Source organism: Aethalodelphis obliquidens, unplaced genomic scaffold (genome assembly GCF_003676395.1).
Source record: "Aethalodelphis obliquidens isolate GAN/ISIS:26980383/991018 unplaced genomic scaffold, ASM367639v1 scaffold1, whole genome shotgun sequence".
NCBI classification, from domain to species: domain Eukaryota; kingdom Metazoa; phylum Chordata; class Mammalia; order Artiodactyla; family Delphinidae; genus Aethalodelphis; species Aethalodelphis obliquidens.
In genome coordinates this window covers 103623962-103639284 of record NW_020837945.1, presented here as the reverse complement: position 1 = coordinate 103639284, position 15323 = coordinate 103623962, and positions in this window count along the sequence as shown.

The window sequence follows — 15323 nt, the reverse complement described above, 5'->3', positions numbered from 1 at the left end:
AAAAGTTGAGAAACACCGCCTCAGCGAATAGCGTTTTAGAACCTAGGAGTATTCTTTGTTTCGTTTTAAAATCTCGATGAGCAAAAACGTAACAGAGAAATAAATATGTTTTTGAGTGTCTTACTTTTAAAAGGGAAGTGTAGAGGAAACCAACTGCTTTTTCTTTTCTTTCAGGTTTTGTGACTTTGGCACCATTTAGAGAATAACTATTAATCAGTTGAATTAAAGCTGGGGAGGTAAGCCTAGAAGGGCTTATTCTGAGGGCAAATGTAAAGAGTAGCAGTTAACTTCATAGAAAACCAGCCACTTGGCTAGAGGAATATTCTGAAGAATTCACAACAGAGTATTATAAGCTTTCTATTTCTGAGGCAATGCGAGAAACTCTGGGTAAAGAGAATCTAAATCAGTGGTGATAAACTAGGAAAGTGTGTTATTTTGGGTCCTCTGAGAATCAGCCGCCAAAATGGGATTAGATGCGAAAGGATTTTATTAAGGGAAACATCTGTGTGAGAGAAAATGGGGTGGAAGGCAGATAAGCTGGGAGCCATCAAACTGAGGTAAGTCAGACTCTGAAGGATGCAGACTCTGAAGGATGCGGGGTAGGTGGAAATGTCCCAGATCACCTACGGTCTAAGGAAGGTTCAGCAAGGCTGTCAGGGAATCCTGGAGCTGAAGTCACCCGCTAGGGAAGTCCCATGTCTCCCAGGGCAGGGCCTGTCTTGGTACTTAGGGTCCCTGTAGCACTCAGTCATGGGCTGGGAACAGCTCGAGGGAAGCCTGGCCTCCACACAAGCTCAGCCGTGGACCTCAGTGAGGGGCCCTTGGTCAATTACTCGGTGGTTGACAGTTAGAGAGGTGTGGTCTCCTGGCCACAGAGCGGATATCTGAATCACCTGGGGAGCCGTCTCTCTGCATCTTCCACCACCTCCAGCCCCAGCCCCTCCACCCCAACTCAACATGTCATTAGCAGCCATGGGGACCTGCTGCCCAGCTGTCAGAGGCTGGCAGGGTGTGTCGTGGCCCTCACTTGTTCTGAGGTGGGGGAAGGAGCTGAGGACCTGGGAAATAGAAAAATATCTTCTGTTTTGAAGATATTTTAGGAGTGCCTTGTTGGGAATGATCTTTTATAAATGGCTTACTAAGGATTTCTTACAGAGTTATTCAGTAGCTGATAAATTGCTATGTCTGTATCTGTAATTTGTCCTGAAAATTCAGAGGACAAAGCTGTTTGGTAAACGGTTCCTATGGTCATATGGACAGACCCCAGTTCCTGTGGGCCCAAGACCATTTCGGCAAAAGACAACTTGAAATGCCTGCGGGTGAAGTGTAGCTCAATACACTCTGGCTAGCTACATCGCAGGAGGGTTCAGCAATACATTTCACCCACACCTCAGTCACGGCCCCTCTGCTTTCCTCCTCATTGGACACTCTCCTCTCAGGCTGTTTCAGTGAGGCACTTCCCACCTACAACAGTGTACAAGGATGCCTCTTTCCATTATGGGATCTGACCTAGAGTAGAGCACTTGATTATATAAATAGGCATCTCCCTCTGAACACGAGTACTCCAATCCTGAAAATCAGATATTATACGCAGCAAACACTAACCGGGGTCCTATTTGCCATTATTTTAAATGGGAAAAACTGTAATGGCTATTGGTCAGTGCTTAAGCATTTCCTAAAATGAAACATTAACACACACCACTGGCTTTCCTCCTGCCTTCTCCAGCTTGTAGATGGGAGACTGTGGGACTTCTCTGCCTCCATAACCATGTGAGCCAATTTTTGTAACAAATCTCCTGTATATTCTCATATATTGGTTGTGTTAGTTCTGTTTCTCTGGAGAACCCTGACTGAGACAGTAGCAGACACTGTGATCGCCTATATCTCTCTGGCCTTTCTGGCAGCTAGCTGATTTCCAGCACCCAGCACCTGAGATTACTTGCCTGAGGGCTTTCACAGTCCGCTCTAGATCACTAGGACTTTGTCTTCCAATTAATGCCCTCTGGGAGCAGACCTCACCCAATGACTGATGGGAGTGGCTGGATAAAGACCACTTAATAACCCCCGCTTAATACCCTTAATACACCCCCCACCCCCCCACCCCCACCCCGGAGTTACTCTGAGGCATATGTTCTACACTGACTTCCTTACTGGTATTTCGCAGATCATTAGCCAAATAAAGTATCTGCACTTGAATCCTTGTCTTAGGTTTCTGCTTTTGAGGAACTTTTTACCATAAACCTTACGTACCATGGGTGACTACCATGTTTTGCTCCAGCAATATCTCAGATGGACCTCCCATTCACTGACACTCAGCATGCTTTTCAGAATATCTATGTGTGATTCTGACATTTTACCAATTTTATTTAGAATATAAACCATTACTTTTCTCCTACATCATTTTGTTTAAAATGTTGTATTAAGTTTTGAGGATGGAAATATAAATTTTTCCGATATAAACATTATTGAAAAACATTATTTCAAAAGATACGACATTGTATGGAGCTTGAATGTTCAAATCAAGAAGTATCAAGAAAGTGGATATGGGCTTCCCTGGTGGCGCAGTGGTTGAGAGTCCGCCTGCCGATGCAGGGGACACGGGTTCATGCCCCGGTCTGGGAAGATCCCACGGAGCGGCTGGGCCCGTGAGCCATGGCCGCTGAGCCTGCGCCTCCGGAGCCTGTGCTCCGCAACGGGAGAGGCCACGACAGTGAGAGGCCCGCGTACCGCAAAAAAAAAAAAAAAGTGGATACAACCAAAATGTCCATCAGCATCGATGAATGGAGGTATATACAAACAATGGAATATTATTCAGCCATAGACAGGAATGAAGCACTGATGTATGTTGCAACATGGGTGGACCTTGAAAATCTGCTAAGTCAAAGAAGCCGTTCATAAAAGGCCACATATTGTATAACTCCATTTATACAGAATGTCCACAGCAGGCAAATAAATAGAGAGAAAATAAATTAGTTGTTGACAGGGCCTGGAGGAAGGGCAAATGAGAGTGACTGCTAATGCCTGCAAGGTTTCTTTTGTGGTTCTGGAATTAAATAGTGGTGATGGTTGCACAACCTTGTGAGTATAGTAAAGACCGCTGAAATCAAGAGGCATCCTACCAGGAAAATGCTGACTGGGAAGATGCTTTGTGGCATATATACCTATGCTGCCCTGCATTGATCTCTATTTTCTAGTTGAGTGTGGACTAGACTTAGTTCATGAACCTTCCTAGATGGCTTCTTGCTCAATGCAACTGATGACCCTCTGGCACGAAGCACATTCTTGTAGGCTGCAAAGAGATTTCACAAAAGGAACTCACCTGGAAAGTTGTGTTGTAGCCTTTCACCAGGTTGGCAGTGGGGTTCTCTGTAGAAGTTCCTCCAGTCCCCTCTGCTCACGGCACAACTCATGAGCACCACACCTCACGCCTCACTCCGTACTCTTCTTATCTGCTCCCCTGGGGCCTCATTGTCACTACCAAGGCACAATGCACTGCAGGACCTGCTTAGCCCCCATGACATGTGCTGGTTTGACCATACAACCTGTGAGGTTGTAGGTGGGCAGGCAGAGAGTGTTCCTGGTTCTTGCTGGCTCTCTCTTGCTCTATAACTCATTCACAGGAAGCCCCCTCCGCTGACATAGGCTTTGGCAGGTCCAGTAGCTGCCCAGAGGGCCAGGTAACAACTGGGAAGTAGGGGGGAGTTCGTGCCCCTTGGGGTGAACTTTGACCAATAAGAAAGAGTAGATGTGAAGAAGCAGGCAAACAAGTACTTCTCCATGGCTCTCCTCTTCTGCCTGTGAACTGTTCTGAGATGCAGTGTTCCCATATAGTTTCTTGAGAGATGAGCACCCAGCTGTGTTTTGTGGTGTAGTTGTGGCCAGCTTGGTAATGTAGCACGTTGTGTTTGATTTCCCTCTTTTCTGAATTCATTTCCCTTTTCCCCTTGCTCTTGCTTCCTGGTATTGCACCTCCCAAATAAAGTGTTGGCAGATTAGTTTTGCCTCAGGCTCTGTTTTCTAGGGGACCTAGGATAAGACAGTTTATCATTAACCTGCTGGTGGCAGGGTCTAACACACACTGGGGGCAAAGTGGAGGAAATGTTGGTGCCTAGTGTAGTAGGCTATAAAGACATCTTAATGGATGTCGTAAGTGGATTTGGAAAAATAAGACTACCTAGTTCATGTCCTTGCCATTAAACAAAGCCACCACTTCATTTTATGTGGTATGCAAATTTATATTTTGCAAAGAAAATTAAAGCTATGCCACAGCCAACTTGCTAACTTACATCCTGTCGTAAATCAGCATTTTATCCGATGTGTACTGTAAGCGCACAAGCGATAAGCATAACACAATAAAATAAAATTACGCACACTAGCAAACATTCAGCTAAATGAGTTTTGTCTTTAAAAACATTTACTTTTGGAGGCTAATCACTTCAAAATTTGTGCAGTTTTTTAAAACAGCTTCGGAACTAGTAGCCCCCATTTGGTGCGTGGGCACCTCATATCAGCAGTCACCAATCACTCTCTTCCTTGTTTGGTGCTGCTAAAGACCCTTGGAACAAGAACTGAGTAGATCAGGGTTTCTCAAACTTTTAAGTCCCGACCCCCTATAGCTATTCTCCTCAGCGTCTGTCTCAGGCATGAATACTTCCATGACACCTGGAGATGAGAAATGCTGCATTTCTTTGATACCCTCAATTAAACCTGATTTGAGCTTTCTACTCAGCAAGGTTGATAATATATGGAATGCGGTCATCCTTCTAGCCCCTTCCCTTTTCCTAGGACACATCCAGGAATATTTTATCCATTAGACCATAGAGTCAGAGTGTTAGGACCCACAAGCTTTTCAGGGGCCTATTTAAGTACTAAAGATGAAAAAAGATCACTCGTTTTAAAAAAAACTAGCCAAATATATCCAGAAAAGATGAAAAGTTTAATTCAAAAAGATGCATGCACCTCAACGTTCATAGCAGCACTATGTACAATAGCCAAGACATGGAAGCAACCTAAATGCCCATCAACAGATAAATGGATAAAGAAGATGTGGTGTGTATTTATACAATGGAATACTACTCAACCATAAAAAAGAATGAAATAATGCCATTTGCAGCAACATGGAGGGACCTAGAGATTATCTACTAAGACAGAGAAAGACAAATATATGATATCACTTATATGTGGAATCTAAAAAAAAAAATGATACAAATGAATTTCTTTTCAAAACAGAAATAAAGGGACTTCCCTGGTGGTCCAGTGGCTAAGACTCCATGCTCCCAAGGCAGGGGACCAGGGTTCGATCCCTGGTCAGGGAACTAGATCCCACATGCCACACCTAAGAGTTCACACACCACAACTAAAGATCCTGCATGCTGCAACGGAGATCCCGCATGCCAAAACTAAGACCCGGTACAGTCAAATAAATAAATAAATATTAAAAAAAAAGAAATATACTCACAGACATAGAAAACAAACTTATGGTTACCAAAGGGGAAAGTGGGAGGAGGGATAAATTAGGAGTTTGGGATTAACAGATACACACTACTATGTATACAATAGATAAACAATAAGGATTTACTGTATAGCACAGGGAACAATATTTGATATCTTGTAATAACCTATAATGAAAAAGAATCTAGGGAGTTCCCTGGTGATCTAGTGGTTAGGATTTGACGCTTTCACTGCCGTGGCCTGGGTTCAAACTCTGGTTGGGAACTGAGGTTCCACAAGCCTTAGCCAAAAAAAAAAAAAAAACCGACAAAGAATATATATAACTGAATCACTTTGCTGTACACCTGAAACTAACACAATATTGCAAATCAACTATACTTCAGTAAAGATGTTAAATTTTAAAAGGCCAGCCAAATCAAAATGAATAAATGCTTACTTAAATTTTTGTAAAATGTTCTATTGTTGCATATTTATTAATAAGTAAATTTAATATTAAGAAACTGTCACATTTGAAAACAGTTCAAAAATTTTTTTTTACAATATATATAATATTTCCCTCAGAAATTAAAGCCAGGCATAAATTAAATGAAGTAGGCATACGAAAATAATCTCAGAAGCAAAAGAATAAAAACTAAAGAAAATTTTTTGGCCAAAGAAATTTCATTACGTTTTCTATGATGCAAGGTGGGGTCTCCTAAAGTAAGTGCTTGGGTATCATAACAATTGTAAAGCAGCCCTGCAGATCGGAGTCTCAGGGAATCCTGACTGCAAAGGAAGCCTCTCCTTGAAGCCATCCAGTCTTTGCCCATCTGAAGCAGGTCTCCCTGGCCTGGCTTTGTGTCCAGGTCAGCTCACACCTGGCTGCCCCAGAGGCAGCAGGAGATCTCTCATGATGGCTTCCACTCCTTCTGTCTCAAGGTTGGGCCTCTGAGCCTGACCTGGACTTCCAAGTTCATGAACCTGGTGCTCAGTCCTCAGGAGTTCACACAGGCCCCAAGGGTGCTATGGCCAGGCCCCTTGGTGTTCCTCCTCTCCAGAAGCTCTCCATCCCATTTCCAGTTCAGGCTAAGTCTCTCTCACAGGGACAGACCTTCCACACCAACCTGGGTGGTCTGCTGGACCACCTCCATACCTCTAACTAAGCTGTTAGCGCCTTCCCCGGATAAGGGAGCCCAGATATCTAGAGCCTGAGGTCTGGAGGTACTTCCTCACAGAGAGGAACACAGAAACTGCTTCCCCCGCTTTTTTTTTCCTCCCAAAGCAAAAAGAGGAAAACATAAAAAACAAAAAATTTAAAAAAAAAAAGATTTCTTTTCAACCCACCCTGTTACATTTGTATTTCTTTAAAAAATAAAAAGGAAGCTTTAAAAATAGGCTTTGTCAAACCACATCCCTCCTTCTCTCATCTACTTCTTATATATGCTTTCTTCTCTCCTCCTCTCCGCTTATCCCAATGAGAATCATCTGCGTGAATGATGAGGCTTAATTGTTCAGTAACTGTTAATCTTTGGGATGAATCCCAGATAAGAATGTGCTCCCCTCTTAAGCTCCCAAACCTCAGGATATTTCTATTGTCGGATTACAGATATTTCAAAACTAGATTCAAACATATAATCACAGCAATCAGGCCTCTTTGACTTCTGACTGGGTCTCATCTAGCAAGCATGGATTCTTATCAAAAGATGTTTTCACTGAGCAGTAAGTGTTTACAATCACAGTGGAGTGATATTTTATACTGACATTATGTCTGCTCACACCTTTCCCTTCCCAAAAGGGTAATCATGATTTCAACATCGATCCTAAATGCAGTCACTTCGTGTTTGGATGCCACAACCTTTGAGGTCACTAATGTCTTTCTAGATACTTTGGTGCTAAAGTCTCATTGGTTTGAGCTTGACTTTCATAGAATTGTAACTGTGGAGGCACTAAGTCCAGATGTGATCAGCCTGTTTTAAAGGAAGACTTTGCGTAAAAGATGGACCTGACACCGTTCGTACATAGAGAAATGTTGATGAGGCTGACTCTTCTTTCAAAAGGGATTCCAAATCAGTTTTCTAGTGGGAAATGCTGAAGTCACCAGGAGCAAGGACTGAGTCTTTTTAAAATTATTGTTGAAAAACACATAACAAAATTTACCACCTTAACTGTTTTTTTTTTTTTTTGCAGTACGCGGGCCTCTCACTGTTGTGGCCTCTCCCGTTGCAGAGCACAGGCTCCGGACGCGCAGCCTCAGCGACCATGGCTCACGGGCCCAGCTGCTCCGCGGCATGTGGGATCTTCCCAGACTGGGGCACGAACCCGTGTCCCCTGCATCGGCAGGCAGACTCTCAACCACTGCGTCACCAGGGAAGCCCCACCTTAACTGTTTTTAAGTGTACAGTTCAATAGGTTAAGTATGTTCACATTTTTGTGCAACAAATCTCCAGAACTTCTTCATCTTGCAAAACTGAAACTCTATACCCATTAAAAAGTAATTCCCCATTATCCGCTCCCCACGACTCCCGGCAACCACCTTTCTACTTTATGTTTCTATGAATTTGACTACTCTGGATACCTCAAATAAGTGGAATCATACAGTATTTGTCTTTCTGTGATTGGCTTATTTCACTAAGTAATGTCCTAAAGGTTCATCCACCGTGCAGCATATAACAAGGATATCCTTCCTTCTTAAAGCTGAACAGTATTCCATTGTATGTATAGAACACACTTTATTTGTCCACTTATCCATCAATGGACATTTGGGTTGCTTCCACCTCTTGGCTATCCTGAATAGCGCTGCTAGGAAAATGGGTGTGCAAATGCAAGGTATAAGTTTTGAGGCATCTTTCCCTAATATGATGATGAATTTGAGTGGATTTAATCATATTCTAGTAACCATAATTCTGATCTTGTTCCTCTTTCAAAACCTGCCAGCTTCTCTGTGTAGCCAATGAAATAATATAAACTTATTATTCAAAGCTCTTCAAAATCCAGTGCCAAGTGACCAATGCTGCTTTATCTCCTGTTAGTCTTCTAAGCTTTCTTTTCTTTTGAGACTATTTGAATAAACAGAGTGAGTGACATTTTTTCTTTCTGGAACTCTATCCTGCTTATCTTAACCCCCTTTTTCTGTATGTCCAAATCCTTCTATCCCAAATCCTCACATTCCCTCCTTCATGAAGCCTTCCTGATCCCTATGCCAGATATAATTTTGTTCTCCTAAAAATCCCCACAATGTCTTGTGTCAGATAGGGTCTTATCATCCCCTGCTCTCTATTTGTAAGAGTTGCCTATAAACTTATTTCAACTAAGAATAATTCACATCTATTGGGTGCTTACTATGTGCCAGGCACTGTTCCAAGCATTTCATGTATATTAGCTCCTATAATCCTTAAACTGACCTATGGAATAGGTATGATAATTGTATCTATTTTTTCTGATGAGAAAATTGAGGTGTAAAGGGGTTAAATAACTTGCCCAGCCCCACAGTGTGTTTTGAGTGGTGGAGATGAGCACGTGATTTGGCGGTGGAAGTGACAAGAGATCAACATGGTGGAAGTGGTGAAAACCAGCTCAGGGAGAACCAATCCAAGAATGGCAATCTCTTCCATTACAGAAGGGTTGCCAGCTCTTGTTGTCTGACTTTACAATTGGCAAATTCACCACAGGAAGTATATACTGCATTCTTATGCTTTTGTTAAGAAACCTGTGTCAATCTGTAGTATATTTATGAATGATTGCATGTTAAAGAACTTCTCACAATAAGCTCCATGAAGATAGGAATTGTGTCAGTTTTGCCTAGTTCCTAGTACAGTGCTGAATAAATGATAAAGTTATAAATAGATGAATGAGTAAATGAGTGGTTATACTCTCTACTGTCTTGGGGGTGGTAGGAAAAATAGCTGGAGAATTGTACCCTTAGTGCACTGCAGATTCTGGTGTGCATGGAGGAATAAAAAGCTTACTTGCCCATTCTAAGCATGATTTAAATGACACAAATTATAAGGAAAAGATAAAATTGACTTTATAAAAATAAAATATAAGCTACAAAAACAAAAATCAAACAAAGTTCTTTATATTTCAAAGCATCATAAACAACTGAAAGGGGCTTCCCTGGGGGCGCAGTGTTTAAGAATCCGCCTGCCAATGCAGGGGACACAGGTCTGGTCTGGGAAGATCCCACATGCTGCGGAGCAACTAAACCTGTGCGCCACAACTCCTGAGCCCGCGTGCCACAGCTACTGAAGCCTGCGTGCCTAGAGCCCTTGCTCTGCAACAAGAGAAGCCACCGCAATGAGAAGCCAGCTTCATTCATGCACTGCAATGAAGAGTAGCCCATGCTCGCAGCAACTAGAGAAAGCCCACGTGCAGCAGCAAAGGCCCAACACAGCCACAAACAAACAAACAAATAAATAAATAATTTTAAAAATAAAATAAACAATGGAAAGACAAATGACAAGATGGGAAATGTATTACAACTTGAATGACATAAAATATCAGCCTTATATATAAAAAACTTCCACACTTCAGAAAAGAAAAGACAAATACCCTAGTAGAAAAATGGACAAAGGACATTCATTTTGTAAAGATATTTGTTCTTGCAAAGACTTTCCCTGTGTCTATAATGAAAGTATGATCTTAAGATAAGCAACAATGAAAAAAAAAGTAAAAAAATCTGAATGGGTTTTAATGTTTTCTATCTGTTAGTAAAGTCAATTTTCAACTATCCATGGGTGAGTTATTTTTTGACTTTTCTTTTTATTGCTGTCTAGGATTGAAAGGCACATTGATTAGTTTCACCTATTACCAGGGCTAGAATAATGATTTTAGAATAACTACCTTTGTTCATTCAGGGACAAATATTTATAGTATGCCTACTGTGTGCCAGGGATCTTGTTAGGTGCTGGAGTTACAATGGAGAACAAAACACAACTCTTGCCCTTGTGGAGCATATAAATTACAATGAGAGTGGGGGGAAACAGACAGAGATTTTTAAAACATTTATTTTATTGAAGTATAGTTGATTTACAATGTTGTGTTAATTCGTGCTGTATGGAAAAGTCATTCAGTTTTATATATATATATATATATATATATTCCTTTTCATATTCTTTTCCATTATGGTTTATCACAGGATATTGAATATAGTCCCCTGTGCTATACAGTAGGACCTTGTTGTTTATCCATCCTGTAGTTTGCATCTGCTAATCCCAAATTCCCAGTGTATCCCTCCCCTACCCCTCCCACCTTGGCAACCACAAATCTGTTCTTCATGACAAAACAGATGTTAATTTTTAAAAATCACACAAAATATATATTTACAACTTTGATGAACACTCTGAAGGTGCCATGAGAGTGGGGAAGAGGGACCTCACCTAGACCACAGAGTCAGGAAGGGCTCTTGAGAGAGTGATATATGAGCTGAGATCTGAGGGATAATAGTTAACTAGGAGGAGTGTGGGTGGGAGAGTGGGCTTGGGAAAAGCCAACATTCCAGCTAAATGAAACTGCATGAATAAAGGACCCCAGTCAAGAGGGAGTTCCATGCTTTATAGGAATTGTAAGAAGGCAAATGTGGCTGAAGTGGATGGGCTGAGGGAGCAGGTGGCATGGGATAAGGCTGAGAAGAAGTTAAGACTTTTTCATCTTTATTCTAAGAGCAGTGAGAAATCATTTAAGGGTTTTAAGCAGGATTATTCAACTATTCAAATATCTCGCATTTGAATTAGCTAGAGTGTTGATGTGTGCTAATTAGAATAAAAAATTTAGGTAATGCTTTAGATTAACATTATAATTTAGGAAGCTTCTTTGAAAATTATCATAGAGAAGCCTAGGGCAATTAGATGAAGGATTCTTAGGATAAATGTGGTTTTTGTAAACAGACTTGGTGCAGTGGTACAAAACAAGTATTCAGGAAACAAGTATCCTTAATATATCTCTGTAATTAATACAAAAAATTGGGTTGTAGAAAAGGATGTTGTGCTTTTGGAGAACAGTGAAATAAAATGATATTACACATGACTGGTGTCTGTCACATTAGTTCCATTTGACAGAACATCTAAGATTAAAATTATAAGTCCAGATTGACATATTATTATACTTATTTAAATGATGGATTTATTTTCTTTGTTGTACTTCTAAAACAGATTCATTTTGTAAAGAACATTTAAATTTTGCATCTAGAAAGGTTGTTTGAGAAGCGCTGAATATTTAAAATGGTTAATAGTCATGATCATTGTTAACCATTTTCCAAAGGGACCAATCTTGAAAATCACTTTTAAGATAGAATTTATAGTAATGGTCCCTTATATTATATTAAGGAGCTTTGATCACACTGTTGGTGGGAATGTGAATGGGAACAATGTATTTTCTTTCTTTCTTTTTTTAAAAAAATTATTATTTATTTTATTTTATTTTTGGCTGCGTTGGGTCTTTGTTGCTGCACGCTGGGTTTCTCTAGTTGCGGCGAGCGGGGGCTACTCTTTGTTGTGGTGCGTGGGCTTCTCACTGCGGTGGCTTCTCTTGTTGCAGAGCACGGGCTCCAGGCGCGCAGGCTCTAGAGTGCAGGCTCAGTAGTTGTGGCGCACGGGCTTAGTTGCTCCGCGGCCTGTGGGATCTTCCCAGACCAGGGCTCAAACCCATGTCCCTTGCATTGGCAGGCGGATTCTTAACCACTGTGCCACCAGGGAAGCCCAGGAACAATGTATTTTCAAATACAGTTTGGCCCTAAATTGTAAAGTTGAACACTTTCATTCCCAACTATCCATTAATTTAATTCTTGGCTATATACCCTAGAGAAACTTTTGCATATATGCACCAAGAGATAGTACAAAAATAATTCATGAAATCATTGATCATAATAGCAAAAAACTGGAAACTCAAATGACCAGAGAAGATGAATACATAAATTATAGATCAGTCACAAGGTGGAGTATTATATAGCAGTGAAATGTTTGAACTATATGGAAGGATCTAGAAATATAACATTGAGTGAAAAAACAAGTACCAGAGGACTATATACAGTAAGATACCCTTTTATAAAGCTCAAAACCAAGCAAAACTAAAAAAATATATTAATTATGGATGCAGACATATGTGATATTATTTTTAAAAAGACAAAAGGATGATAAAATGCAAAACTCAGGCTAGTAGCTACCTGTGGAGGACAGGTAGGGAGGTGGGATAGGGAGAGAACTCCTAGGTTAGTGCAAAGATTGGTCACAGTCCAGTTTTAGGTCAGCTTTATGGGTGTAGTACTCATAGTTGTTGTGCTTCATAACAATACTTTCATGCACTCTTTTGTATGTCTAGTTTAAAAGGTTATACATATATGGATGTATATTGATAGACTAATAGTAAGAGTCCTACTTAATACTCAGTACATATTTATATGCAGATGGCAGGAACAATTTAAGAATACAAATCAAACTGGTAATTGGGAAATTTTAAAATGTGCAGAGAATTTCTCTCTATATAAAAGATTCATTTAAAATTTATTTCAGGGAATTTTTATTACATTCAGAGGCTCAGCTGACATATTTGATTTTTATAACTTTGCAATAGGTGGCAAAAACAAAAAGAAATGAGGACATCATGGATCACCATCACACTAGAACATAGATTTGTTATCAAGCTGTGTTATAAAGATTTCTTGAACCTAAGAGCTACAACTCTGAAATTTTTCCTGAAAATACACCATATTTTATGTTTTTTATATGCTCGCAAGGTTGACATGAGTTAATTGCATAGTTGAAAATGGTAATTACCTGGTAACTATTTATCACTATTATTGTATCTCATGAAAGCCTAGGATTGCAATTAGCTCTCTGTTCATTACCATGTCACTTGTAATGGTAAAGTATTTGCATAATGTACATTCTATGGTACTCTTTTCTTCCCTCTGAAATTCAGATAGCATTTTACTTTAGCAACAAATATTTTAGACTTCTACGTCAAGATGAAGGACAGTTTACTTGGACTTTTCTTCTGCCCCGCAAATATCCTTGATGGGTAAGGTAAATACTCATAGTGCAATGCTTATCCCAAAGGTTTAAGTCAGAATTGTGGAAAAAGAACCCGTGTATTCTTTTTGAGATTTCTATAACAGAGATCTACTGAAATGTTACTAGAGAAGTATAAAAATTAGACTAATCATCTGAGTGTCATTGAGCAATCAATGGATGTTAGGGTACTGAATTGGTGGTCAGAAGAAATGAGTTTGAGATTCCAACTTTATATATGCTGAATTATGATAATCATTTAACATCTTTGTGCCTCACTTTCCCTGAATTTATAAACAGAGATAATAGCTCCTCTGTCTTCTTCATAGAATTGTTATTAGAATGAAAATAAGTTGATATACATGAAAAACCTTTACAATCCCTCCCAAGGAATATGCAAATGTTTGTCACTAGAGGAAGGTCTTTTTTATTTCTCATACATATTAAAATTTACAGGGGGAGGAATAAATTGGGAGATTGGGATTGACATATACACACTACTATATATAAAATAGGTAACTAATAAGGATCTACTGTATAGCACAGGGAACACTACTCAATACTCTGTAATGACCTATATGGGAAAAGAATCTAAAAAAGAGTGGATATATGTATATGCATAACTGATTCACTTTGCTGTACACCTGAAACTAATACAACATTGTAAATCAACTATACTCCATAAAAATGAAAAAAAAAGACCTAAGGTTCAAATAATAATTTCCTAAAGGGTCTCAGTTCTGTCATACAATAAACAATGGATTTATAAAGATTAAAAAAATTCACAGTAAACTATAACAAAAAGCTCATTTAGGGTGTTTAAGAAATCACTATGAAACTAGATTAATTTCTTAATAGAAATAAGAAAATGCCTATAGGGTCTGCTTGAAAAATCATTTTATTGATTTTCACACAAATGAACTATTTAGATGTAAATGTCAAAGTAAATCTCCACAGAATCTGCAGGATATCTAGATTTATTAATCAAGTCAAGCCCTCCTTTTGTTATTTAACCTCTAGAGACCAGTATGGTCCTTTCTCTTCTTTATTTAGGTATGGAAGAAACAGAAGTCATACCTCTCATGAATATTCGCTGCTATCATCAATGCAGTAATGTTGTGGACAGGCTGGATTGACCCCTAGGTTTGGAATTTTTCTACCCCAGGGCCTGGTTTGACTTGTAGTTTTGAAGTCTTGATCAGCTTATCTGCAAGTTGCCTTTGCCACAGAGAAACAGATTCATGTACAGAGAGACTGATAATGCACCCTAAATCCATTTGCTAATTTACAGTAAGAAATATCATAAACTTATCTTCATAATAACACTAATGCATTACTTTGCTTTATAGTTCCTAACCTTTGAATTCATTAGCTCATTTTGGAACCTCATCACGTAACGACTTTTGAACAGAATGATCTCATTTGTTTATTGTTTTGTTTTGTTTTTAAACGAAGGGGCAATCTTTTTATTAAAATTAATTTATTTTTGACTGCATTGGGTCTTCATTGTTGCGTGCTGGCTTTCTCTAGTTGTGGCGAGCAGGGGCTACTCTTCGTTGGGGTGCGCGGGCTTCTCATCGCGGTGGCTTCTTGTTGCAGAGCAAGGGCTCTAGGCCCGCGGGCTTCAGTAGTTGCGCCTTGCGGGCTCAGTAGTGTGGCTCACAGGCTCTAGAGTGCAGGCTCAGTAGTTGTGGCTTAGTTGGCTTAGCTGTGGCTTAGCACATGGGCTTAGTTGTTCCGTGGCATGTGTGATCTTCCCAGACCAGCGGCTCGAACCCATGTACCCTGCATTAGCAGGTGGATTCTTAACCACTGCCCCACCTGGAAAGTCCCGATCTCATTTATTTCTAAACTACTTATTTTCTCTATTTACCAGGTGGAAAATACCAGAAA